The 26347-nt window shown below is 45.3% G+C and overlaps 1 protein-coding gene across 1 annotated transcript in view; it reads left to right on the top strand.

Moving 5' to 3' along the window:
* Nucleotides 1–26347, top strand: part of Wwox (WW domain containing oxidoreductase) — a 914000-nt gene that overhangs the window by 251701 nt on the left and 635952 nt on the right. The window lies entirely within an intron of this gene.

Raw genomic sequence — 26347 nt, forward strand, 5'->3', positions numbered from 1 at the left:
CCTGGTTGGACCTTATATCCACTGCCATCTGCTGACGTTGGAAGCGAGCGAACGTTCGTTGTCAACTTTTGAGGACCCCTTAGTTGAGGCATGGGGGGGTGGGGTGGGCTCTGCACACTATTACCCTCTGGCAGACTCCCTTCCCTACCGAGAAAGAAGGAAGAGAAGGGAAACGAAGAAGAGAAAGGAAGGGGGTGAGGGAGAGCATGAAGCAGAGACGCAGGCTCCACGCTAATGAAAGCAATGGCGGCTAGCTATGCTGTAATTATAGTATTTTGTTTCCAGGGTTTATTTTTATGGTTGCTTCTATAGGGCGAGCAGTACTGGCTTCTCCTTTACCGCAGTGGCTTCGGTTTCATTAATAAATAACTAAGCTTAGTTTTATTTTCCAATGAGGTGATGGGAGCACGAGGATTAAGTTAATCATAGCCCGGGTGGTGCCAAGGAGAAAGAGTGGTATAAGGGAGTCCAGCATGCCTAGGCTGGGAGGGTTCAGACTAGGCCGGGCTGAAGTTCCCTGGGCAGACGAGAGGTGTGGGGGAGGGGTCTTCGACCAGGTATCCTAATGCTCCTGTGTTATCAGGTTTCTAGTGCTGGGTCCACTCTGGTCTTCAGACCATCACAGTATTTGATCTTGGTTTAGCAAGTGAGTAGGCTGTCTCCCTGGTCAGAGCGTCCTGTTCCAAGTACTTTTATCATTGCCACGTGAAGACCTTTCAGTGGCTCACAGGAACAGCTAGGTCCTCCACCCCCTCCCATCTTGCCAATCAGAAATGTGAGCCCCACTACGTGTTCTTTCCAGTGCTGTGCCCTCAGTAGCTGCCCTCCATTGCGAGCGCTATCCCAGGGGCTGGAGGTCAGGAACAGCGCCGGCTTGCACATTTTGAATTCATCTCGTCCTTTGGCATTTGTTTGCCTATTTTCTTGCCAGGCGTTTGCTGAGCACTTCCGAACTCCCAGCCATTCTTCTGGGAGGACAGTGCTGGCCATTGGGAGCCAAGAAACCTCAGACAAGCCACAGCCTCAGTGCTAGGCAAGCTGTGTTTTATTGCTGCCGCCAAATCCTCATCCCAATGTGCCTGTGGTTGTTGAGGGACAAAATTACGAGCAATCCCAGCAGCAGAAGTAACAGCTCGTTTTGTAGGAGTTCAGCCAGGCACACACATTTAGAACGCCTTGCTTGTACCTTCTGGTTCAGATCTGAAAGCATTCTTTCATGGTGGGAGTGACTATGTCCATTACACAGATGAGAAAAGTGAGGTTAGAAAGGTAGGGGAAGAAACGTATGGACAGCATTTGGTAAGTAGTGAGGCCAAGCCGCTGTGCCCATCACAGCATAATTCCTTCTAACCACGCTGTTTTGCTGTCTTGTGTTACAGAGTTAATAGGGACTCGTACTCAGAGAACCAGTGTTTATTAGGGTCACCCAGGAGTCGATGACCAAAGGAGCATTCTGCCCATCCTTACAGTTCCTTCCTCCTGTTTGCTCTGTTCTGATTGGGTACTGGAGTGAATGTCTTGGCTAAAGAGAGCCAACAGCTTGATCACAGCCCCATCCTCCATCGCTCAAAGCAGTCATTAGATTTGTATCCAGTAAGGAGTTCAGAAACCATCACTCTGAAGGGCCCTTAAAATCCCTGACCCAGACTCTCGGAGGGCAAGCCCCCCCGTTTTGCACTAATCTCTGATTTTCCAGTACTCGGTCGTTCAGGCCCACGGGCGCGTCCCCTCCAAGCTTCTCCCTACCCCGTTCTTGTTGCACAAGGGTCGCACAGCATAGAGGAATACTGCCCTACTGAAAATATGTCTGTAAAGAAGTGAGTGAGTTTTCTCCCTTGACAGACCGCCAGTACCAAAGCCTCCCCTGGAAGGGCAAATGACAGCCCAGTGCTAACGCTCTCCGGATCCGGGGAGCTGTCAGAAGTGAATTTAAGTGCTGGTGACCAGGCTGCCAGAAAAACATGTGTAACTCTATTCTTATCGCCGCCACCCATCTTCAGACATTAAAATTTCCCCGTGTGTAAAACATAATGACAAATGAAGGCAAGCCTCCAGCTCAGAACCGGCTCTTCTTCTGTTTTTTCTTGTACATGTTGGACCAAAGAGCCCTTCAGTGTAAATTCCACCTGGACGCCCTGTTATGCTCCATTTAATAGATCTTTTCAGAGCCTGAGCGCCCAGGAACACCATCAGACCCCCCCAATCTTTGTTGCAAGTGTCACCTCTCACCCTGGGATGGGCAAGTGAATTTAGTTTGTACCTTGGAGGTGAAGTAAACAGGGAGAGGAGGGGAGGGAGGGAAGGAGGAGGGAGGGGGAGGAGAGAGAGAGAGAGAGAGAGAGAGAGAGAGAGAGAGAGAGAGAGAGAGTTAGTGAAGGCAAAAGACTGGTAGAAAATGCAGCCAGCCACATAGGCTGCAGAACTGGCCTTTCCCTGCCTTGGGGACACTCGGAATCAGCCACCATAAGATGTCTTCTCTTTGGAGGACAGGGTGGGGAGTTGAAGACTGTTACCGAGTGGACAGGACTGATGCCAGCTATGGAGCAGTAGGGGCTAACAGAAGGTTTTGTTCAGTCCGTGCACAGCAGCATACAGAAATCTCTTCCTGCTCTGGGTGTGCCTGTGTGGGTGTGGGTGTACATGCACATGCATTCATGTGGAGGACAGAGGTTGACACACATGTGCCCTGCAGTCACTCTCCATTTAGGGTTTTTGCTCTTGTTTTTTTTTTTTTTTTTTTTTTTTTTTTTTTTTTTTGAGGGAGGGTCTCTTTGCTGTAATTGGAGTTGACTCCTTGGCTAGACTGGTCTCTCAGGATTCCTCCTATCCCTGCCTTCCGAGATCATCACTGTGTCTCCCTTTGTTCCGCTGCCACATGTGTGGGAGTTTGAATGAGAATGCTCTCCCACAGACTTGTGTTTGAATGCTTGGTCCTCTGTTGGTAGAACTGTTTGGGGAAGATTAGGAGGTGTGGCATTGGAAGTGTGTTCCTGGGGAAAGGCTTTGAGTTTTCAGAAGACTCTCAAGAGTACCAGTGTGCTTTCTCTGCCTTGTGCGTGTGGCTCGAGACGGAACCTCTCAGCTTTTGCTCCAGTGCCATGCCTGCCTGCCTGCTGCCATGCTCCCCATCCTGATGGTCATGGACTCTAATCATCAGAAAGTGTGAGCTCCAAATAAACTCGTTCTGTAAGTTGCCTTGGTCGTGGTGTCTTAGCACAGTAGTAGAAAAGTAACTTAGGTACTGTGGGTCCTGGGGTCTAAAACTCAGGTTCTTATGCATGTGTAGCACGCATCTTACTGGCAGCCAGGTCCCCAGTTCGCAGGCAGAGCTCTTACACAGACATACACTGTCTGTTGGCCTCTCACAGTAACTCTAGAGTCTCACCATCATCACTCAGTTCACCAAATCAGAAGGTCCAAGCACACAGAGAGTCTGGGTCACTTTCCCTTTGAATCATGTGTTAGTTAGAGAATTCTAATGTAAGATTGTCTGTATCCAGACACAGAGAAGACACATGACAGTTTGCTACGACCGCTCTGCTGCGGTTCTGCGCAGACTTCCTACCCAGTCTGCCCACCCCCCAAGTTGTTTGCCTGTTGCTTGTTCATCTGGGTGGTCAGCCCGGGAACCTGGATCTGCTTCTAGATGTTTCCCCCCAGAGTTAGTGGTAGTGGTGGTCAGCCAATGTCTCTCAGGCTAAATTATTCTGGGCATTACTGGAAAATTCCCAGCCAAAGACTGTGGCAGTTTCCCACCGAACTGTATTCTTTTTATAAAGATATTTTTGTTTAAATTAGGATTTGGGAAGGGAGCCAGGCTCCACAGCGCTAGTAGGCAAGGGTATCTGTCAGTGGGGAGCAGCTGGGGCAAATCTCTCTCTGATAATCAGTCAGGCTGGTCTTTGGGATGCCCTGCGACAGACTCCAAAGCCTCAGCTTCTTGGTGATGGCTTCTTATCCACTTTCAATCTCACTATAACTTCTTCATTTACCAAAATAGAAAGCCGACATCTTGGGGCCTAAAACAGCTTGGCGATCCAAGGACAGGATGTTCCAGAAGCATATTCTTTCCCACTGGACTCTGTCATCCCCAATAAAATGGAAGGCTATGCTCCAATCGTTCACTGTTAAAAGTTGAGAATGGCACTCCATAAAGGACGTGGGTTCCTAGGATTCTCTTGCCAGCCAACTCTCATTAGCCAAAGGCTTCATTCGTCCTGGAAGGGAACTGCATTTGATAGAGGGTTCATAGGAACCAAGTTGTGCAATTGCGAAAGTTCCTCGTGCGCCGTTTTTCATCCCGGGCTTCTCTTTCTTGTCTCAGCTTTCTGTCTCTGGGATAATTTAAATAAAGTTGGCTTCATTTCACCGAGAAAATCATACTAAGATGTGTTTTATTTAAAGGTTAAAATAAAGGTTTTCTATCCTTATTAAACATTTGAGGAGGAAAAGTCTTTAGCAAAGTTGTTTATTTTCACTTTCCACTAGATGACTTTCAGAACTGGAGCCACTAACCCAGGATATCAAATTCTTGGATTCATATTCTACATTTCTGTCTCTCTTCCATCTATAGAAGTGGGTGGGCTATAAATTATTAAATAAAGCCCAAAATTCAAGGGATGGATTACCCAGAAGACCAGCGTGTAAATTACAGATTAATCTTTCCTTTTCTCCCTAGCTCAGCTTCGTGAGCAATGTTTTAGCCAACATCTCTGCATTCATCTCTGCTCAACATGAGAAATGCACCCTGGCTCATGCACCGCGGCATCCTGCTGCTTTGCTTTTCCTCACAGTAGGAAAACTCCAGGAGAGACAGCACGGAGGCTGGTTTGCACCGCAGCGGATGCTCTCCACTCTGGTCTCTGTCCTGAGGTTCCATGGAAGTTCTCGTTCCTCCTCCCTATATATTTTCCAGCTTAAGTCACTGAAGAACCACAGTACAGGCCATTTAATATATCAGACACACCAGGGAGGGAGGGAACAGCTCAGCTCTTATAAACTCTTTACTTTTTTTTTCCTACTTACCTCTTCAGGTGCAAATCTTTTTACACGACCTTAAAAATTTCTTTTTCAAAAGAATATCATACCGTGATCCTGTGTTAAACAAGCAAACAAATGCCTCTGTCAGGAGTGCAACATAAAGCAGGGCTCAGCACATTTGCCTGTTAAGGGCCAGAAAGTAAATATTTTACGTTTTAAGATGAGAAACTCTCTTTGCAAGAACTCAGTTTTGCCTTTGTGGCATGGAAACAGTCATGGATAGTGTGTTCCAATAAAATTTTAGTGTTAAAGAACTGTGGGCAGTGTGTATCAATAAAACTTTATTGACAGAGTAACCACGGGCAGTGTGTGCTAATAAAACTTTATTGACAAACACTCCATCGTTAGACTTCTCTGCAGGCACACTATCTTAACCATAGGACAATTGCCCACAACCCCTCCTTTAGTAGAAATAACAGGTTTTGGGATGTCAGCTGAATTTAGATTTAAATTTCAGCTCTATTACAAGTCTATTACAAGGATCACGAGACTGGTTATGACAGGTAGATACATAGAGCTAATCTGTTCATGGTCAGTTTCATCATTCTATAAAAGCTGCCTTTGGATGCTTATTATGTGGGAGAAGGAGGGATTCGGGTAGAACGTTGTGCTGTACCATGTTTCTGGGAAATATCTCCTTATGGGAAACAGTCCACGTAACATCCTGAATATCATTGAGTAAGGAAGATCCTGAAGCTGTAGCGGGATCTTGAAGGCATTTAAGGATATTGGTGATGGCCGCTGTTTATCAGCTCTTAGTCATATATAGCTAAGGGGTCATAAGGCAGGGCGAAAAGAGCAAAAAGAACTACAGTGTCTCCCATCTGTCTCCAGTTCAACAAATAATATATTTTACAGGTCAAGAGATTAAGAATCCTCTCTAAGGTCATGCCAGCCAATAGCTGGTGGGCTGCGCTAGACCTTAACCCCAAATCGCCACTGAACCCAACAAACTCAAGTATTTGGAAAATAAGGGAGATCCGACTTCTTTGGGAAAGGCACTGTGTAGCACACATCCCCCCCACCCCCCGAAAGAGGTTGTCCCATTAATTGGATGGATGACAGCCCTTGTCTACTGGGACGATTATTAAGGTCACCTCAGGGTCAGAGTCGATGCTTTTGTGAAGCCAATTTTCTATCACCAAGAGGAGATTTGTTTTGCTGAGTTACATATAAAGGAGGTTAAACAGACCCATCAGAGAAGAGGCTCGGCCCCTCAATTAAGGTACCCAGACCATTTTCTTCCAAACGTCTAGGAGGTGCTTCTCCATGGAGTCCCCTTAAGCAGAAATGGGGGCCATTTGCTCTCATTTACCATTGTCTGTATACATTTACTCCAAATGTCAGCATTCATTTCCCCTCAGTTCCTTCCGCGTCTTCAAAATGATGCTTATCAGTAGACAGACGAAGACCCAAAGGGTCACTTTGCTATGTTCACCTCTGAAGCAGAGCCATTACGTTCACTGCGAACTTAGCTCTGACCCCGACCTGCTCAGGGGCATCCTGCTGACCGAGGCACAGTCCTGTACTTGCTGATGTTGCCTGCTCCGTTCTCAGAGACGGGGTCTAATGTCTTTGTTGATTATCTACCCCCAACCCCATGTCTTTCTATCTCACACTCATAGAAACATCCCCAGGATCTGCATGCTGGCCCTAGCCATTACCTCATACTGTCCCCTCATACCTGCCCGTTACCTGCTCAGGGGATAACTATGTGTTTCTACAGAACCCCTGGTTTCCTCCCCTTTCCTTTAGCTTGCTCTCTCTCTCTCTCTCTCTCTCTCTCTCTCTCTCTCTCTTCTCTTTCTTTTTATCTCTTTCTATCAATTTCTTCTTTTCTTCCTTTCTTTCTTTCTTTCTTTCTTTCTTTTCTTTTTTTCTTTTCTTTTCTTTTCTTTTCTTTTCTTTCTTTCTAGAGCTGAGGACCGAACCCAGGGCCTCGCACTTGCTAGGCAAGTGCTCTACCACTGAGATAAATCCCCAACCCCTTAGCTCTATTTCTATAGCAACAAATCATTTCTTAGATCAATGGGTCTCTATCTTCCTAATGCTCAGACCCTTTAATACAGGTCCTCTTGTTGTGGGGACACCAACCATAACATTATTTCCTTGCTACTGTAATTTCACTACTATTGTGAATCATAGTGTAAATATCTGGTATGCATACTATCTGATGTGTGACCCTCCCCCACAAAGGGGTCATGGCCTACAGGTTGAGTACCACTGTCTTAGAGCATCAACAGGCACCCAGTCATCACATGCAATACTTTGGGATGTTCCTGTTTTCTGTGTTGACTTTTGGTTGTTATTGTTACACCAAGCCCTAGGGACCAGAAGCATCAGTGAATTCATCTCTGACTTCATTCTGTGTCTTTGTTCTGTTACCTGTGAAGACCTTGGCAAATTACTCTGTCTTTGAGATCCTCGGTCATGGATGAAAATGAGAGGAGATGGTGGAAGCACTCTGGGGTTGTTGAGAGGATTAGACAGCAGGCTCTTCTCACACTGTACCGCCTGGTGTCTGCTGTGCACTCAGTACAGAATCCTCACGGCTGTTGTTATTTAGTTCTCCTCTTCTGTAGGAATCCATATCCATCACGCTGCCTCACGGTAAGCTCAGAGCAATTGGTGGACGTAGGGGAGAAGGACAACATGGCCCATTTGGTGAAAAAAATCTTTTTTTTTTTTTTTATCAATTTGTGAGGGGAGTTGAAACTGCATTTTTGATATCCCACGCTGGGCTTCAACACCTGATCCTACTACCGCCACCACCCCACTGTTGGGTTCTAGGCTTGTGGTACCATGTGCAATTCCAAATTTGACTGTTAAGGCACCAACTGTCAACCATTCAGTGTTCTAGAATGGATACTCCCTTGTGTAGTGTTAAGGTTGAATGTATCTAAATCTTGGGAAATGGCCATTAAAGATCCTTTTTTAATTATATGTATATGTAGGTGTGGGAGTGGAGAGCTATGTACACAAGTGCAGGAGCTCTCAGGCTCCAGCAGCAAGGGCTGGATCCTCTGTAGATGGAATTACAGGGAGTTGTGAACTGCCTGTCACGGGTGCTGGGACCCGAACTCAGGTCCTCTGCAAGAGCAGCAGGTGCTCTTAACCACTCTGCCATCTCTTCAGCCCCAGAAACAGCTTTATAAAAGTAATCTCCCTCGCCATGATTATTTTAGACAAACAAACTAAGGGTCCCTTCTAGGAATCTGTGGAAATGTAGCTGCATCGAAGAGTCAGAGTTCCCGGATCTGGCCGTGGGCCTTGTGTCCTGTCAGCCTGGCACAACCCAGCCCATGAAACCTGTTCTTTGGCCCTTAAGGCAATCACCTAGCCAGCCAGCTTTGCAGCAAATCCAGGGCCATGTTAACACTGGGTCACTCTCGAGTGGCCCTAGATTTACGTAAGACCTGCAGAATGCACTCTAGTGTCTATTTTTGAGCCCCACTCCTAGCCTGGCTCACGAATGTCACATGATTTCTTCCTCTTAGACCATTTTTTCCAGCCCCACTGTCAAGTCAGGGTTCCACGTTTACATAATTGACACATTGAGACATCGTGTTTAAACTACAGTGAAATCGCATCTTCATAACACGGGAGTGTCTTTTTTTCCTCAGTAAACTGTTGAGAGGTTAATTCTTGTTAGCCTAAAAACTTGAACGTACACTTGAAATCTATCAGCTGTGCTTACCCAGTGCTGCCTGCCAACAGTTGTCAAGGAAGATTCCATTTGCAGATTACCGCTCATCAAGCCCCTACTTTTGAGTATTGTGTGTGTTTTCTTCTCTTAGTTTGGAAGCATTGATTCAGAACCTTGTCTCTCAAAAGCACAAATGGGTCCTCTCAATTAGTAGCCCCGTTCTTCATTTCACTACTTGGCCTGGTGCTGCAGTGTAGCAACCAACTAAGTCATGAAAAGCAAAAGGTACCAGGCAGGCCAGCTAAAGGCTGTATGGTAAGATCCTGTCTCAGAACAAGTCAACAGGCCCCCCAAGTTGGCATAACCCACACATTGATAACAGAAACAGGCAGCAAAATGTATCTGGTTGTCCCAGAACTGTGTAAAAGGTACCTTGACAGATTGTAGCTTCTGAAAGTCACAGCGAGCAGAATGTTTCTAACCTCAAAGAACAGCAGTGCCTGGGTTGCTTATGGGCATTCTGTAAAGTCTCAAGAGATCGATGCAGCCATTCTTCCACTTGGCTGTCACAGAACCATCTAGGAATCCTTAAACACAGATACACCAGTGTTACCCTTAGCCATTCTGCCCTACAGCCCTGGGGTGTAGATAGATAGTACACAGTTAGACTGAGAGAGGATGACCTGGTTAGCTTTATCTGTCAACTTGACACAGCTCAGAGTCATCTGAGAAAGGAGTCTCAGTTGAGGGATTTCCCAAGCCATATCAGCCTGTGTGCTCATCAGTGTGTGTGTGTGTGTGTGTGTGTGTGTGTGTGTGTGTGTGTGTGTGTGTGTGTGTAGGGATTAACTTGATTGTTCATTGATATGGGAGGGCCCAGTTGACTGGATGGTACCATTCCATGAAGAGGTGGCCCTGGGCTGGATACAAACATTAGCTAAGCACCAGCTTAGCTTGAGCCAGCATTCGTCCCTGCCTTCTGCTGGCAGAGACTCTAGGGACTCAGAGTGAGGAAGCCTAGGATGCCTGCCTAGGCTGGCCCCACAAGACAGGGTAGTTAGTTTTGCTTGGCGTCAGGACCAAATGTTTGACAGAGCAGCTAAGGAATGAAGGGGTCGTTTTGACTCACTGTCTTTTATGTCACAGAAGGCAGGTGAGGGTATTTTCATCTGTAGCAGTTGGGGCTTGTGATCATAGCATCTCACATTATGACAGATCATGAAGCAGGGCTTGAGCCAGAACCAGCCATGGCTATAACCTTTAATGCCTATTGCACGGTGACCTCAGTCTAACAAGTAGGTCCCAAGACCTAAAGGTTCCACAGCCTCTTAACATAACCAGGGAGGTGAAACCACTCCCTGGTATGGAAGTAGCAAGGCATCCAAGGAGCCCTTCCATTGGTGGTCAAGGGGGAAGAGAATATAGGTGGGAAGTAAGTGAGTGAGTGAGTGAGTGAGTGAGTGAGTGAGTGAGTGAGTGAATGAGTGAGCGATCGAGTGAGCCAGCAAGCGAGCCCTGGGCAGATAGGAGCCACCTGCTGTTGTCTATTACTTATCAATCCTAGCTCGTTCTGGCCTTAACTGGGAATTCCCTGCTCCTTCTGGGGCCTTCTGAGGGATGGAAGAACTCCAGCTTGTGCTTGGATGCTTTTTTGTATGGAATTTCTTCAGACTTAACACTTCTATGGAAGGAGGGCTTATCTATCTATCTGTCTGTCTGTCTGTCTGTCTGTCTGTCTGTCTAACTATTTCTTGGTAGAATGTCTCCCCGTTAGAGGCAGGGCTTCTACTTGATCTTGGACAAGCTCTGTATATGATATTTGAAGACCCTACTGCAAAGTAGATTCTTGCCTCAGCTGCACCGCCCTGTTGCGCACTGGGCCTTGAACTAAACAGATCTTCCTTTTTACTTTCCTGTGGGAGGGTCTTCCAAGCTCCAAAGCTCAGCGTCAATTCATGTCTCTTTCAGAAGTTCCTGTGAAGGTGAGCAGAGAGTATAGCCTCCGTTCTGCCCTCATCTCCTGTGTTCCGCCCTCCTCCTTCTTTTGCATATTGTTTGCTTTAGTCCCGTCTTACTCGCCGTCGTTTTCCTCTGTCTCCCACGGTAGAGTAGATGCTATAAGGGCTGATTCTGCAGGTCAGCTTGACACAAGCTGGAGTTAGCACAGAGAAAGGAGCCTCTCTCGAGGAAATGTTTCCACGAGATACAGGTATAAGGCATTTTCTCAATTAGTGATCAAGGATGGGAGGGCCCATTGTGGGTGGTGCCATCCCTGGGCTGGTGGTCCTGGGTTCTGTAATAAAGCAAGCTGAGCAAGCCAGGGGAAGCAAACCAGTGAGTAACATCCCTCCATGGCCTCTGCATCAGCTTCTGTTTCCTGACCTGCTTGAGTTCCAGTCCTGACTTCCTTTGGTGATGAGCGGCAATGTGGAGGTGTAAGCTGAATAAACCCTTTCCTCCCCAAATTGCTTCTTGGTCCTGATGTTTTGTGCAGAAATAGAAACCCTGACTAAGACAGATGTCTTCTGGTGTTTTGAGAGGTATGTTGCTGTATCCTCTCTGTGTGGCTTTTGCCTAACTTGAACTCTTAGGAGTTGCTGGATTCACTAATGTTTGGCCTCCTGAGGCTCTACCATGACCCCCAGGATACATAAGTAGTTTCCGGTTGTTGAGTGAGGGAGCATCCAAAGTTCCATCCCTTCCTCCAGGCTGTAACCATTGAGGCGTTCGCCTTTTTTTAAAATTGTGTAGCCTTCCATAATTGCTTATGTTCCTGTAAGGAACCCCTCACCCATACTCTACAAGGAACCCCAGCTAAACTCATTGGTTCACCAAGCAAGATCTGAGTAGAATCCTTCCAGTGTTCTATTATTGATGTCCTCTCTGTGGTGAGTACATGTTTGTTCAAGTATTTCCAGAAAAAAAGCCGTCCCAGTAAGCTGTCTGGCTGAATCCCACGCCATTGCTTTGTAAAGTATTTTCTTCATTGATCCTCTCTGGACACAGGAAATAATTCTAACCATTCTGTGCCAGCTCCCTTTGGCACTGGGACTGGTCCAACCACTAAGAAGCTGGTGGGTGATAAGGGAACCACCCACCAACTCATCATCAACTGCCCGGGCACATGCCGTTCTCTGGCATGGCTGTATTTCGTCATTAGATATTCCCAGGGCCCGCAGAGTCCCAGAGGCTGTCAGAGCACATTAATTTTTATCATACCATGGAATCGTCCAGGTCTGAATGGCAGCACATAGCTGTCATGGGCTTTCTGAACTCTATTACAGCTCCATATATCTCTAGGCAAAACAGAGGAGCGAGTGGTCATGGGCGAAGGGAATGTACAAAATACAGGAGATGCTGCATTGTTGGACTGGACCATGTGTTTAAGCATGTGGCACACAGTGTGTCTTTCTCTATTGTCCATCTAAGTTCGCCTTCTTATTAAACTCTTCCCCTCTGCCTACAGGAGAACTTCAGAGTGTACATTAAATAAATTCTCTTTGCATCACGCTAATGAAATCATCAACCAGTAGTTTTCAACTATTCTATGTTTTTTAGAAAACAAAAACAAAAAGCCAAGTGTTCCTGTGTTATGAATTTCTCCCAGAACTTATCCATCCATGGTGTCACCTGGAATTTATAAATAATGGATTATTATGCTCAATATTGCTTTCTATGTCCACAAAAATGTGCTTTTAGTGGGGAATGCTAGAGCATGTCAGAGGGGTCTAGTTATTTGGCCATTCCTTTATTCTGCGCACTTGTCAATAAAGTAAAATGCTTAAAGGTTGCAATTTACCTGGAATAGAGGAGGTGCTGGTATTATTTTAGGGACTTTCAAGTCCACTCTGGGTATAAGGAAGATGGGGCTCGTGGGGAAATGTCCCTTCTTACTGAAGCACACCAGCCCAGCTTGGTTCATCTGCTAGCACCCTCCCTCTTACTAATAATGATATCTGTGTTCTGCGAGTTGAATTGTGAAATCTACTGCTGTCCATTGTGCCTCCCAAGAGATTTTCATACCATAAGTAAGATTCTTTAGGAAGACATCACAGTTCCTTTGTACCTGGGAACCCAGGGGTTGCCACCAAGAGAGGCTTGATGACACTGCCTTTTTCTCAGTTTCTGGGAGTTGTGTTCAAATACGTATGCAAGATGATGTGAGTGGTCCAGGCTGCTGTTCCTCGCCCTTCCCTCCCTACTTGTTCATATTCTGCTAAACATTGATTTTCCATTTTATTAAATATTCCCTGGAAGCAGGAACACAGGACAGTAAAGTGCTTAAGTGCATAGGGCAGGTTTGGAAATTGCTAGAATCTGCACCAGAGAGTCAGTCCTGCACTGTAGATATCATGCCAATCTGCCTAAGTGCACAATTATCAAATCGATGCCTTTCCCCTAGAAAACCGTGTTGGGGAAGACGTGGGTGTCACTGTGTTTTACACCCCTGTTTGAGAATCAATGAACTTGAGATTTCACTGCTGGGACTTGGGATGATGGGATGGGAAAATACAATCAAGATAATGGACAGGAGGCAAAAATTTGAGAAAATAACCAAAACAAGAGTGTTTTCATTTTCTGCTAATGTACTGTTGTTCCAGAATCTACTCTAAGAAGTTGCAAATGGTGCATGAAATGAAAAATTCCTGTTGGTCTCCAGGGGACAGAGCCAGAGCCTTGCTCTCCTCCTGGTGATTGTCTGAATTGTTTTCTCTATTCCAGCTGAAATAAAAAGAAAATATTAATTAAGCGTAACTAAGTTATTGTGACAGCAGAATCCACTCCTGGTTAATTGGTGTGTTAATGCCCAATGGTGTCCATCAGGTTTTTGACATCTTTAGGGCCATGACCCACCCAAAGCACAGCTGATGATCACTGACCACCCAAGCTGGTCTTGGTGTTGGGGGTAATGCTTCCTTTTGCGTGCTTTCTTTCCTTCCCTATTTATAGAGGTAATCTTACAGAGACTCTAAATGAGGGCACTAGGAACAATCTAGTAAATGTGGAGAGCAACTATATATATATTTTGTGTGCATGCATTCTTGGTGGGTACCGTCTCCCCAAAGTGGAGGCCCAAGTATAGGAAACAGGAAGCTGAGCAAAATATTAATGACCTGCTTTAGGCAAATTCTCAACCAAGGCCAACACCAAAACATCCTACATGGTTTTACTTTTACCATTTTTAGTTATATGTATGTGTATGTGTCTGGGGCCAGTAGAAGCACATATGTGCAGTGCCCTAGGAAGCCAAAAAGAGGGCATTGGATTTCCCAGGAGCTCGAGTTACAGGCAGTTGTGAGCTTCCTGATTGTGGGGTGCTAGGAACTGAGCTAAGGTTCCTTTGGAAGAGCAGTAGGCACTGTTAACCATTGATCCATCTCTCCAGGTCCTGTATATAGTTTTTCAATTCTCATAAATATCAGACACACTGGGCATAGCCAATCTCCTTTACAGGAGACAGAGCTGTAACTCAGTTTATTACTTTTTCTAAGTTCCATTTGCCTGATGAGAGGCCGACCCAGGCTGAAGAACAAGTTTTCTGTTTCACATTGTTTAACATCTCTGACTTTCTGGAATCACATCAATCAAAAGAATTCTCTCATGAAAATATTCTCTCTCTCTCTCTCTCTCTCTCTCTCTCTCTCTCTCTCTCTCTCACACACACACACACACACACACAACACAGACTTACCTTTAAAATAGAGACTGTTTCTCAGTCTCCTCTCAATAAAATGCCAATCATTCCCTGTGGAAGACTTGTGTAAAGAGGTATTCACTACTTGCTTGTTCTTTCTAAATAATATCCTTAGTAGCAATTCTATTGTAATGCAGCTCTTCTCAAATTAAATTGAATGTCATATCTGGATTATTATAAAATCAATGCCTCAGTATCCTATTATATGATACACAGTGCTACCAAGACTTGAAAGAAATCCTTTGTAAGACCATCCTTCAAACTGCAATTTTGACCAGCCAGTTACACATATATCCAACGCACTATACAATATAATTTTTTATGTCCCCCCAAATCATCATGAACTGTACCCATAGCATGTCCTGTGCATAGCTGTGGTCTGGGCAGGTTCCAGAAGCATGGAGAACTTCAACTGGGTGGAGGCAGGAGGCAGGTCTAGAAGATAACTACTAAGGCCACGTTTCTCCTGCCTGTCATGAAGTTCAGACCAAACCGAGATGTGAATTGAAGCAAGGACCCACCTTGTAATACTGTACAGCCCTCACCCCTTCCTTCTCCAGCAGAACACACTGCTAGTCACAAAGACTTCCAAATGGCTTTCTTAATGGAGCACGGCTCCGTATGTCCTTTGCCTCAAATTTCACAGTATTTCCAAATAGTATGAAATCTTGTCGCTCACTTGAGCAGTACCCCAGATGGTCTTACATTCTGTTTCTAGAAGGAAATGGAATATATTTCCTTTTGCCTTGCGTTCTGTTTAGGTCATTCTTTCGTTTGCTCTGAAATGGGATCCTGAAAAGACACAATTGTTGGATCATCTAGAAAGGCACTTTAAAAACCGCACTTCATTTGTGGAGCATGCCAGCAGTTTCATCGTCCTGCCATTCCTGTGACACCTCCTCACGGTGGTGGCCCCTGCTGCTCTGAGACTACTTTAAACCCCTATTCTCCTTTCACACAGTTGGCATTCTGGGTCCTCTTGTGTCCCTGGAATCATGATGTCACAGTCTTGTCCCCAAGGCAGAAATGGCTCTCTGTATCGGTCATTTGTATTCACCAACTTAAATCATTTTTAGGTACTATATTGCCAAAGATAACTATATAACCCTGCAGGGGCCAAATGTCAAAGAATATAGCATTGGTTCCCATGAGTACATTCAGATTTGTACCAAGGGCTTCCTTGCTTTTAAAGGCTCATTTTTTTTTATTATGAGTGTGTGTGTGTGTGTGTGTGTGTGTGTGTGTGTGTGCGCGCGCGCGCATGCGGTCATGATTGCAGGTGCCTATAGAGGCCAGAAGCGGCTGTCTGGTCCCCTACAACTGGAGTTGTGCAGAAGTATGAGCTACCTACTGTGGGTGTTGGGAATGAACCCCGGATCCTCTCTAAGAGCAGTGAGTGCTCCTAACTGCTGAGCCATCTCTCTAGTCCCAAGACTTAGTTCTTGCTCTGCACCCCTGTGAGAACAGATTTACCTTTCTTCTTGGCATTGATGTCTAGTGGCACAGACAGACTGTGACTCATAGTAGAAAGTGTGAAGTGTGGGAATAGCCCCACAGGACATGCTACACCCGAGAAACTGGTCTTTATAGTAAACATGAGGGTGTACTATGTGTGGCTCACCTGTTCCTAGGTACTGGCATGGAGGCTCCCTAACATTCAGACTTAAGGAAATAGTTGAAAAGGCAGTAGATGTGTTGAGGAAGTGTAATGATGTAATTGGCTCTTCCCGGAACTGCCATCCCTGCTAGTTTGACCTTCAGCGAGGATCTAAAAGCCGGAAGTTGTTGGGTATCCAGATGTCCAGTTCTGTGCTGCTTTTTATTGGCAGTAAATCCAACAACCTTGTCATCATTGTCTCCTCCTCCTCCTCCTCCTCCTCCTCCCCTCCTCTTCTTCCTCCTTCTTCCTCTTCCTCCCTCTTCCTCTTCCTCCCTTCCTCCTCCCCTTCTTCTCCTTCCTCCTCCTCTTCCCTCCTCCTCCTTCCTTCCTCCCTTCCTCCCTTCTCCTCCCTCTCCTCCTCCTTCCTCCTCCTCCCTCCTCTTCCTCCCCTTCTTATTGGTCCTATCAGGTTGACCTTGTCAAAGGTCTAGACAAAGCCTTTAAGAACCTTTGAAGAGAGAGCCCACTAAGCTTCAAGCTGAGCCTCAAAGGTAAAGAGACGATCAAGAGCGTGTGAGTCTTCAGAGCAGCCTCTGGGAGGACAATGGTGTGGTGACACATGAAATGGGCAGAGCTGGATGAGTCTACACAGTGCGGGGACAGCATTCACTTGGCGATAGCTGGTGCATTGGACAGGGAAAGCGAATGGACATCCGTTTGAAAACTTAGAGGGTGAACAGATAGACGGTTGTCTGTTACAACACAAGCCTGCTCTAACCTCAGGCCACTCCTTGTCTTTTCAGCCTTCTTGCCTTTCTATGACTTCATTTCCCCTCCTTTCTTCTCTTCCTCCAGTGACCTTCTCCTCTCTAATGTGTGGGAGAACTGGAAGGTTGGAGAACAGCCTCAGGTGTCATTCCTCAGGCTCTGTTCAGCTTTTAAAACATCGTTTACTTATTAGACATTTTCACTCACGAACACAATGCATCTTGTTCAAGTCTACTCCAGCTCTCATCTCCTATTTTCCTAGACACCCCAGAACATGTGCCATTCTCCCAGTCATGTCCTCTGTTTTGTTACCTACAATTCCAATTAGCACTGCCTGTCAATTGTTGGCTTGACCTTGTTGGCTTGTTCCTGTACAGGTCCTGTGCAGGTAACCATAGTTACACTGAGTTCACAAGTACATTGGACAGGTCACCTCCAGAAGACAGCACCACATTCTTTTTGATGCCCAAACCTGGAAGTCACCAAGTAGGCTTTGGGGGCTACTCCTGTCTCTGCTTGCCCAGATCTGGGGATTAGAAGCTGGGGACTATGGCTCTATTTCCCCCAACACATTGGGTATAAGAATAAAAGTCAGTTCCCCCAAGTCCATGCAGCAATCACTCTCCCTGAGCTGGTCTCTCACCAGCCCTGTCTACAGGGTTTGATAAAGCTAACACACAGCAGGTATGAGCCAATAGAGAGAAAATGCCTGAAATTGGGACAGGCAGCAGGCAGGGCTCTAGGGATCCAAAGGGGCACAGAGCCAAAGAAAGCTCAGCTGTTCCTTATCCAGTTAGCAACAGCCTCTGAACGGGACCCCAGCCCTTCCACTCATGCCTCCACCCAGTTCTCCTTCTAGAATGAACCAGTTAAACTTGGCTACTGAGAGAGCACAGGTACATGGTCAAGAAGCCTCACTCCTGTCACTCTGCAGGGTACTCACAAAGCTACCCACTGGTTCATCATACTCCACCTACCAGGGAAGTGTTTTGTGGCCTATAGGCAACACCCTGCTTGCCAGGTAGAGGGGTCTGCAGCTTTTCAACACCATCCTCACAGCAATTGGGTTCTCATCAGGGTCTACCCATCAGGGAGAGAAGTAGGCAGTTTCTCCATGACCAGACCAGAGACCAGGAAAGTTCAGTTCAGTTCTCCAGTGCTGGACATGGATTCTGGTCCTTTCTACCCCTAAGACCCTTCCCAGGTCAGAACACAGATGAGGGTGAAATTCCCCCTTAAGGTGCTGACTAATAATACCTGCTCTGGGCTTCATAGATGTGGTCTTTATTTCCATCCCATCTTCAGAGTTTGATCCTGACTTTGCTCTGGGCTCCATTGATGCTGTCTTTATTTCCATCCCATCTTCAGACTTCGATCTTGCCTTTCCTTTGATGGCCTGTAAATATTCATCATCCAAGGCTCTTTTGAATCACACTGGCTTTTAGTTAAAATCAAGTGAATTGTACCATTTGAATAATAAAAACCTCATTAAAGGAAAGCTAAAAGAATACTTTTCCTTTTGTGCAAGCCAATTAGGTACCCTCATAATTTAAAAAAAAAAAAGGCAAGCACATAATGGTTTCATATTCCAAAAGCCTATTTTAATTAATAGAGGTGACATGGTTTAGGTGCTAAGTACAGAGTTTGCCTCTGGTGTTGTGCAATTAAACATTAATGAAGGGGAATGGAGATGTGGCGAGAGCTAATGTGCCCCCACACCCTCTGTGCATCCAGATTAAGGTCTTCAGTGGGTTTCCATTCTTGGGAACACTGCAAGACAAGAGTAAAGGTACCCAGAAGAGAACCTCAGGCCACTGAAAGAGCATGATATTAAAATTCCCCATGGTCACAGCCTCAAAGTGTCCCAAAGACAAGTAGTCACAAAATTTGGTTTTCTTGTGTGGCCCAAGGGGAATGGTGTAGAGATAAAGGGAGCTTCCACAATTGCTCTTCGCCAACTTGCAAGCTCTGTTCTCCTAGTCCCAGTTTATAGGGAGGGAAACGGGTTTCCATGGGTTCACTAATGGGCCGTGGACCTGCTAAGAAGGTAAATGCCCTCGGCTAGAATGCCAACACTTCCGTCTATCCATCCCAGCTTGGATGCTGTACTAGTTACTTGAGGCTGTGACAAAAAACCTGATACCTAATGGAAGCAACCGGAAGGGTGAAGGCTCCACATGGACTCACTGTCTCATGGGATTGCAGTCCATAAAGGCAGAGAAGGCATAGTGGGGTTTGGGGGGAGCAGTTAATCCATGTTGCTTGCAATTAATCCTCCTGAGGCCAGCAGGAAGCAGAGAATAGGGTGTGAAGCAGGGCCAGACTGTATAAGCCTTGAAGGTTTACCTCAGCCCTCATCTATGCCATTTAGACTCTGGGTCCCAAATATTCCATGTTCTGTAGGCATACATTTTTTGCAACCTACTTCAATTAAGGGTTCAACCTCTCCTCTAGTCCACCACCCAGGAGGGGTAGCGGAAGAGAAAAATTATTAGGATATGGGGGCAGTGGACCTGTTCAGCAATAGTTCTTTGGGGGCGAGCTTGATCTTCTTGGGCAGCAATTTAGTCCCATAGCAAACACCAAATAAGATTCAGTAGCTGCAGACCAGTCCTCAAGGCAGGCAGACACCAGGCACGAACCAGCAGCTACAGTCTGGTTCTTTCAGCAAGCAGTCACCAGGCAGCTATAGTTCAATCCTGAAGAAATCACCAGGCTCGCCAGTTGGCCTGAAGCAAAGCTGTGGAAGTCCCAAGTTGCAGCAGGAGCCTCCCTTGTCATTCTTGGGAGAGTTTCTGTCAATGTCAGTGTTACCACAAGTTGAGCTCAAGGACTCTATGCAAGCTGAACCAATATGTGCATGTCATTAGCAAAGAATAGTGAGGCAGTGCAAACCAAAAAGCTCAATGCTCGCCTCCCACTGTCTGTGGGGTCATATTTCATCATTTTTTGACTTCATCAAGAATCCTTTCGTGTGTTTGCTCTGTCAAAACATCCCTTCACCTGTGTCTACTTCAGGAAACCATTCCCGCATCTGCTCCAGCAAAACATCCCTTCACTTGTGCCTGCTTCTGGGAAACAATCTTTCACTTGTTTGCTTTAGCAATACATCCCTTCATCTGTGTGCCCCAGAAAAAAATATTATCTGACATAACTAACTTTCCAAAGAAACTAGAAGTTTCCACTTCAGTGTTTCAATATGGCGGCTGCTGCTGAGGTTTAAGTTCACAACCCCAAGGCTGTGGGTGGCATTCTGCATTCCAACTGGAGCTGTCTTTTGTCTTGTTCATTCTTTCTTTTACTCATTTACTCTTGCCAATTCAAATCTTTGAGTTCTGACCTCAGGAAAGTTGCCTCTAATTACTAAGTCTTTAATAATGTTATGTGCAAACCTCCTGTTGTCCTAACTGAACAATAGCAAGAAGAATGAATGTCACCCAAAGTTATCATGAAAGTTAAATGACCCATGTACCTCAAATTCTTAGTGGCTCTATTCCACAGTTAACCGGACCATCGCAAGGAAGGGGGTGGGGCAGAAAACAGCTTGGAGAATTGAGCAAAATATTAGAGTTATAACCCCATAGAGCTCAGATGTAATAATGCATGTAATACGCATGTCTCCCCTTGTCCAACGCAACATTTCCTAAAGAGTCTGTCTTGCTGGAAAGCCTCTCAGGCACAGACCTTGACTTTGGTGCAGAGCAAGGCTGATGCATATTATCTCAGAGCGCTCAAATCCAGTCTTCAGAAAGGAATGGTACCCTTTGGAGCTGTTGATTGACAGCCATGGTGCACACCATGTATGAGAAACAAGTTATCTGGGACAGACCCAGCTAACCACAAGCATCTCACCATGCTTGCTTTTAAGTGGTGATAAGTTGGAAAATAGATCAAGCAACAGAAACGAATATCGTGATCCCTTAACAAGATCCAGATTGCCCCATGATAATGAGATCTCATGAATACTTAAAAACGTGATTTATCAGATATACTTCTTTCTAGCTGCGCAGTGCATGTTTTCCACCAAGCACTTAACCAAACTTTACTATCAGTTCTTTATTACATTGCCAAGAACATAGGAGAGAAGGGAATGTTTCCAAATTCCCGTAGAAAGGCAATGTTAGCTAGATGTCAAGAGCGAAGTCTTCTGAAGAGAAGAAAACTATGGTCCAGCATCACAGAGAAACAGATACAAAATCTTCAACAAAATACCAGCCAACTAAATGAAATAAAGTACAAACCAAAGGGTTATATACTAACTGACCCCTCAGGTAAATATTCAAAAATTAATCAATGAAAGAAATAAAAATCAGGACAATAAAGAGTCTTCTGGATGAATACAGAAAAAATTATTTGTAAATAATTCAGTACAGTTTCTTGACTAAAAAAATATACTCAGTAGAGTTGGAATCAAAGACTATTCCTTCACCTTATTTATGGTACCTATAGAAAGTCCACCACTGATATATTTACTCTGAAAGTGTGGATGATTTCTCCCTAACATCCAAAAATAGGACAGGAGTGTTAGCAGCCAGAACCCATCCAAACAGGAAAGGAAAAATCAAAACTGCCTTCCCTGCAGATGAAATCACTTTGCATCTTAAGAACTCAAATTGAAAAGCGTTACAACTCACAGCCAGGTTTAGCCAGATGGTGAGGTGACTGTTCAACATGCCCAAGTCATTTTGCTTCTGTGTAGGAGCAATGACACTGCTCCAAATGGAATTAAAGAAAATCGTTCTGTTTGCAGTAACAGGAGAGAAAAAGAAAGTAAAGAAGCAGTTTTAAAACATACAAGTGAGTTTAACAAGTGTGAAAAACCAAAGAGTTTTGAATGTATGAAATATTGTTAGAAGAGAGTAAAGGTCTCTCAGAGGAATACGGATATAGCCCATGTTCATGGATTGGAAGACGGGATGTGGTATAGATATCAGTTGCCCTCAGTGTTGAGGTCGATCTTTGGCATCCTATATTCAGATGCTGAGCTCTGTGTCCCAAGATCAGGTTGCAGTCTGGACATGGGCATTGTACTGACCAATGTGCTATAAAGAATGTTCCCCAATAATCTCTGATTGAAAAATGACTGTGCAGGAGAGAGAGGAAGGTGGGACTTGAGATCCAGTGGGAGTACATCTCATGTAGGAGCAAACGGAGGAATAGAAGGTTGCCATTGGGCAGGATGGACCAGGAGCACGTGGCCAGGAGAAGTCCACTCCAAGGACAGACAACTGCCCAGAAGATACTTATTTGTCAAGTCACAGGGCATTCATGTGGGTTTTAACATCGTGGAAGGATTAATATAGCTCAGAACCTGTTTGAGTGTAGTGCCAACAGCTTGTTAATGGAAGACCAGGTTTCTATGCCTTTTACTATTTGGGAGCTATATGGGCTGGAGTGAGGCAGATCCTCCCCCCAGCCCCTCCCCCAACCTCCATGCAATGAAATTCCTTCTATGCCTCAGGTTGATCTATACTGTGAATTCAGTTTTCTTTAACACAGATGTTTTGGTGTTGAACTTCATATGAGGATGAAAAAGGCACTGGACAGACAAACCAAGGTTGGAAACAGTGTGGGAAGCCTCCCATTTTTCAGTAATTAAAAGCATGATGTGTCATGACCATGGACCATGGAGAAATGAATAGCATTGGGATTCCAGAATTAAACCCTTATGTGATTGATTTTTCAAACCCTGTCGTTAGAGTAACTCACTGTGTAAAGAATAGTCCTTTCCATAAATGGTTTCCACCATGAAAGAACGAAGCTGCATCACTTTCATGCACCATTTTCAAAAGTTAGCTAAATAGGAATCAGTGACCTAAATATAAAAGCTCAAACTACTATATCCCAGAGGGAAATATAGAATCACAGTATCTTTACGATAGTAGAGTAAACAATGATTTCATGGGTCCAACCCAAAAGGCACAAGAGACAAAAGAGGAATGAAAATAAAAACAAAATGAGAAAGATATTTGAAAATATCTTGAAAGGGCCTCATCTATCATATATAAAGAACTTTTGTAGTTCAATAAAGGAAGGTAAAACTGCTAGCTCCAAAGTGGGCACAAAAAACTAAACACATATTTCTCCCAAGAAAATATGCTAATTACCAATGAGCATATAAAGAGATTCTCAGTATCCTTTAGCCAGGAATAAAATTCAGATGTAAACCACAGTGAGGTCACTGCTTGAATTTTCTAGGTTGACTCAAGGATCGTTTTAGAAGAGGAAGCAGAAAGACGGTAAGAGCCAGAGGATAAGAGAGTTTCTAGAACTTACACCTATAAAGTCTCACCAGTGGTACTGTCTACAGAGGAGCTGAAGAAGGACAACAGCAACAGACAGACAGACATGCTAACATGGATGCCTGAAGGACCATAAGGCCTCAACCCTTCAAAAGGACCCACGAGCAACCAAGAAATGCTTAGACAGGGAGAAACCGTCTTCCTCAGGGAAGAGCACGCCAATGAATTATACTAAATGGCCAGCTCTGAAAACAGGCATAGAAGTAACATTATATAGACTCACACTGATGCGGTTGTATTTGTGTAATTATGGTGTGTGTGTGTGTGTGTGTGTGTGGTGTACATGTAACAATAATTAATGAAAAAAAGTGGCCATAAAATCGAAAAGGAACAGCATATGGGAGGGTTTAGAGGGAGGAGAGGAAAGGGCAAGAATGTAATTCTATTAAACTCTCGAGAAATTAAAAATAATTAATTAAAAAAATAAATGAAAAGGAAGAAAGGAAAAAAGAAATGAAAAGAAAGAAAGAAAGAAAGAAAGAAAGAAAGAAAGGAAGGAAGGAAGAAAGGAAGGAAGAAAGGAAGGAAGAAAGGCAGACAGACACACAGAGAAAGTGCCAGAATTCCCACAAGATGCGGGTGTGTAATTAATGCATGGCTGGGGGTGATGTGAGGGACTTGTCCCACTTTGGACAGCAGTTTGATTCTTCCCCAGAAGTTAACCACAGCATTATGCTATGAGCCAACAGTTCCATTTGCAAGTACGTACTCAAGAAATAAACAAATCCATCTCCAGAAGAACTGGCAAAGCAACGTCTGTAACAGCACTATTCACATTAGCCCAACACTGCAGCCACACAAATGTCCAGCAAAGTATTAGCGGACGAAAAGATGCTGCCTGTGCACACGGCAGATACGTCTCGGGCGTAGGAGGGTGGGCAGTGGCCATTCTTTGTACAGCATGAAACCCCAGAACATCAGGCCAAGTCAAAGACTCGTGTCATCTTAGCTGCACGAGATGATTGTGTTAGATAAACCTGTAGAGTAGAAAGTGATTATGAAGTGGGCGCCATGGAACTGGTGACCACTAACAAGTTGCTTTGTTGTACTTACCGTTGCCGTGAAGGTAGAACAGGGTGATGAGACCCAACCCATACATACTCAACTCCGAACACACTAAAACCCCCGGGCTGCGTCCCTCAGATGAGTTTATGGATGTCGGTTCCATCTCAGGATTAGAAAACACAAAGGAATAGCAAAAGCCTACAAGGGAAAACAAGTTTAACTGCCTGCTCCACACCTCCAGCTAATCTGCTATTTTTCTTACTCAGTGGCTGCATATGGACAAATCCAGCTCTTCCCACTTTCGTTCTGTTTTGATTCCATGTTATTACCACATGCATTTGTTTGTGTTCTTTCCCTCAGAACGTGTCTGTGTGTATGTGGGTATGTGCCAAGGCTGAGGCGTCGAGGTGGGACGTCAGCTTGCAGGAGTTTGTTCTTTCCACCACGTGGGTCTGGGGGATGGGACTCAGGTCACCCAAGTTGGTAGCAAGGGTCTGTATCCACTGAGCCATCTTACAGCCTCGGATTGGGTTTCTTGAGACAGGGTTGCACTGTGTCTGCCAGGCTGGCCTAGAGTTCACTGTGTGCCCCATCTTGGGCCCTACCTCGAAGCTCCTTTGGTGCTGAGATGACCGATGTGATCCACCACACCTGGGTTGGCGTCTCCCTTGTTTGGAGAACTCTGTGACACACATGCTCACACATGCTGACCTTTGCCTCAGTTCGTCTGGGAAGGTCCAGGAACCTCTGGGCTCACCGTTGCTTTCCTGAGGTAGAGTACTACAACATGGATGGTTTAAAACAACAAATTCAGAGTGGCTCATAGCTCTGGGCATCAAAAGTCTGAAGCCAAAGTGTCTACAGGTTTACTCCTGGGCTGGCTGGGGAGCCTCCTCCTCAGTCTGCTGGCTTCCTGTGGTGGCGCCCAGTCATTAGATTTCCTCAGCTTGACCATCTGCCATTCTGGTCCCCTCTATCCCGTTGACATGTCTGCAAATTTATTATATATTTTGTTTCATAGTGGATTCTAAAGCACAGTGCATTTGCTTGTTATTGGGCTGTTGGCTTCATACCGTTTGCAGGCATCCCACTCCCAGGACACTGTCCCCAATTCAGTTAACTTCTAGTTTGTTTGCTTTTGTTTCGATTGTGAATACTCTAGCGTCCCGAAGCTCTGTCTTTGTGTCATAGCTGTCTGTTAGAGTTTCTTTGAAGTAAAATGCATTTGTGAGGATTTAGGGCTTTCAACCAAATGAAAGGGTTACATTTATTGTTAAATTTTCATTCACAGCACACCTCCTCTTGTCCTCAGGCTCAGTTCTTACAGGTTCAGGTTTAATTCCAAAAGGAAGATAGGAAGATACGTTCCTGTGTGTGTATGTGTGTGTGTGTGTGTGTGTGTGTCTGTGCGAGTGTGCATGCCTCTGTGTGTGTTCATTGTGTTCGTGCCTGTGTGTGTATGTCTGTATGAGTGTGCATGCCTGTGTGTGTGTGTGTGTGTGCATGCCTGTGTGTGTGTGTGCCTGTGTCTGTGTGTGTGTATGTGTGCATGCCTATGTGTGTGTGTGGGTGTATGTCTGTGTGTGTGTGCATGCCTGTGTGCCTCTGTGTTTGTGCATGCCTGTATATGTGTGTGTGCATGCATGTGTGTGTGTGTCTGTGTGTATGTGCATGCCTGTGTGCCTGCGTGTGTGTGTGTGTGTGTGTGTGCGTGTGCGCGCGTGCGCGTGCGTGCGCGCATGCACGAGTGTACAGATAGGCTCTCATTTACCCAAAGATAGTCTGGAACTCACTTCACAGTCAAAGATGACCCTGAACTCCTGATCCTCCTGCCTCCACCCCCTGAGTGTTAGGGTTCCATGCATGCTTGATTTATGTGGTGCTGAGGATGAAACCCAAGTCTGCGTTTATGCTAAGTAAGCATTCCTCCGACTTGTGCCTCGATCCCTAAGATGAATGTCTGAAATGCCCTGCGACTCTCTATAAACAGACCAGACTCTCTCTGATTCATTTATTCAGTACTCACTAAGCTTTAGGCCCCAATGTCAGCTTTTCTTGTAGTGCATCTCTGTATTGAAGAAAGGACATCAAAAGTCTCCTGGTGTGTATTTGTGGGCTATTTTGACTGAACACAAAAGCAGTGGTTATTGTTTGTATTAGAAAGCACAGTTAACCAGAGACCGTGTGCTTCAACCCCAGCGAACCACCCTCCTTCTGACATATTCCATATGGTTCTGGGTTAGCTGGGGTTAGCCCTGGGAACATCTTGTTACCCGCAGGTAATGGCCCAT

Source organism: Rattus rattus, chromosome 17 (assembly GCF_011064425.1).
Source record: "Rattus rattus isolate New Zealand chromosome 17, Rrattus_CSIRO_v1, whole genome shotgun sequence".
Lineage (NCBI taxonomy): Eukaryota > Metazoa > Chordata > Mammalia > Rodentia > Muridae > Rattus > Rattus rattus.